We start from the raw sequence: 2565 nt of genomic DNA on the forward strand, positions 1-2565 counted from the left end.
AGAAGTGGGTAGAAACACAATGACCATTTCTACTTTAACATTTTTTGTTCCTGATCAAGGTCATCTGAAGGACTGAGATGCCTTGGAATAGTGAGATCCCTTGTTACCTCTAAAATCCCAACCAAGAATGTAACTTCCTTGATGCTGGAGGTGGTGTGTTTACTTTTGTATCCACAGGTCTTAGCAGTACAGGTATTCAGTGAATGTATGTGGAATGAATGAACAAGAGAAGAGAGTAAGGAGCTGCCTTCTCTTTCTCTCTCTCTCGTTTATTGCATGTATGAGGGCCACTCTGAATTATGAATGACATTGGGTATAATCGAGGCATGGTATATGGGGACATAGGTGCAAGTGATAGGGGACCAGGATCAAAGGGGGTGGGGCTAGAGCCATGGGAAGCTGAAAAGAGCCAGAAGTGGAAAATAGGAAGAAACAAGGTAGGAAAAGCAACTTTTTCTAATGCCACCTGCCTCAGATGACTTGAATCTCCTGGCACATTCCCCCCATCCCCCTCCTTTGCCCTAATTCTCTATCTTTAGTTATTCAGAAGGGCCAGCAACACCCTCCCCCTGCCCCACCCTAAGATGACTTGGCAGTGACCCAGTTGATTCAGAGAGCAGTTTGTCATTTCCTCTCAACACCCTCAGTGGAATCACTGTGTCTATCACATTCACAAGTTATTATTGTCATTGTTTTAGGAGTTTCTAGGATCTGCATAAAGAGGTGTATAAAATAGTCTTTGCCTGTCCTTATAGAAGTTGCTATCTAGAGGGAGTGAATGTTCAATTACAGAAAAATGTAGTAAATACTAAGAAAGGAAAAAAATTTTGGGTGTTTGAAGAACATACAAGGGCGGACACTTACCCAGTCTCGGGGGTACAAGAGAGGCTTTCCAAAAGTGGAGTCTAAGACCTAAAGGATGTGAGTGATAGGAAACCTAAAACAACAGTGGCTTACAAAGGTGGTTTATTTCCCTTTCCTATACAAATCCAGAGGTGGGCATCCAGCAGTGTCATGGGGCATGGGGTTCCATGGTGTCAGGACTCAAGCTCCTTCTATTTTGTTGTGTGGTCAGGTATGGCCTCTCGTCTCATGGTTGCCTCATGGTTCAAGATGACTACTCTAGCTCCAGCCATTGCACCCACATTCCATGGTCCAACATAGTACCAGTAAGTGAAAGGACTGCTGAATATAAACTCAAGCTAATCCATCAGTAGGGTCTTCTAATTTTTTACCCACAAAGTAATACAAATACAGGATTAAAAATTATATAGCACAAAAGGGTTTATAACAAAAGGTTAAGGTCATCTGCCCTGGACCTCCCCATCCTCTAGAAACAGTTTCAGCCCAGCTTTCTGGCAGCTGCTCTCAATGGGAGCCACTCTGACATTATGTTCAAAGTGAAATGTTTGGAAAACCAGCCATGGCATCCCTCAAAAGAGTTATTGGTGTCTCAGAAGGGTTAGTACCTTGAGACTGCTTTCCCCACTGATCCCTTCCGTGGTCTAACAGGTGACCTCTCGTTGGAGAAGGGTGATCACCTGACCCAATGGCCGTTAATTCTTAGGAGGCCTGGCAGCCTATGAGGAGGCAAGAAAGAGTAAACTCTGCCCAATAGGGGCAACGGTGATTATCTTAGCCAATCAGATCCACTCTCTCTAGAATTTGAAATAGAAATTTGAGACTACTGAAAGAGTGTTAACACAAAGAATAAAGAACAGAGTCAAATATGAATGAGACCTAGAATATTGCTGTTCCTGGCACTATCACCACCCGTGGATTTTATTGTTATGTGACCCAATAATTTTCATGTTGCAGAAGCTGTTTGAGTTGGGTTTCTGTTACTAGAGACGATGGTCTTAATTCAACATCCAAATAAGGTTTTGAATTTGGGTGGCACGGTTTCCTTGGTCTAAGAAGCTCTCGTTCTGGGGTCCCATTTTTACAAAGCTGCAATTTATGGACGCTGCTGAGAGGCAAACAGGGAATGGGCTTCATCTCCAGGCCTGGTTGTCCAGTACAAACTGCCTAGAGAAGAGAGCGCTAGCATCAGGGCCTTGCTTCAAGGCGCCACCCTCATGATTCTGCGCAAGTGAGGATGTTTAAGGCCATCTGTTATTTTTAAGGCACTACCCATACAGAATGGACTAAATGTAACCTAGGGCCTCGGGAAACGGCTTACTTTTCGGGAAGCTACTCAAGTGTTGTTTTGAGGAGCCCGCCAGTCAGTTCCAGACTGACAGCCACTGCTGTTTGCCAGGGGACACTTAGGATTGTAATCACTCCAGTCCCGGCGTGGGGGTTCCGCAGTCTGAGCTCAGACCATGTAGGGAGTCCCTCGGTGCTGAGATTCCATTTGTTTCCTTTCGGGTCTCCTTTGGGTCACTTTGAGCAGACCCCCACAAGGCCGAGCTCTGTTAAGAAAGGTGACCCGCTCCCGCCTTCCAGAGGATCAGCAGACGCTTGCGCAGGCGCACTCGCACAGGACGGCTTGGGTTCCGCCCAATGGGCGGTGTCCCTTCTGGGGGCGGGGCAATGGCCTGCGGGGGCGGGCTCCACCATGCG

Source organism: Orcinus orca, chromosome 8 (assembly GCF_937001465.1).
Source record: "Orcinus orca chromosome 8, mOrcOrc1.1, whole genome shotgun sequence".
NCBI classification, from domain to species: domain Eukaryota; kingdom Metazoa; phylum Chordata; class Mammalia; order Artiodactyla; family Delphinidae; genus Orcinus; species Orcinus orca.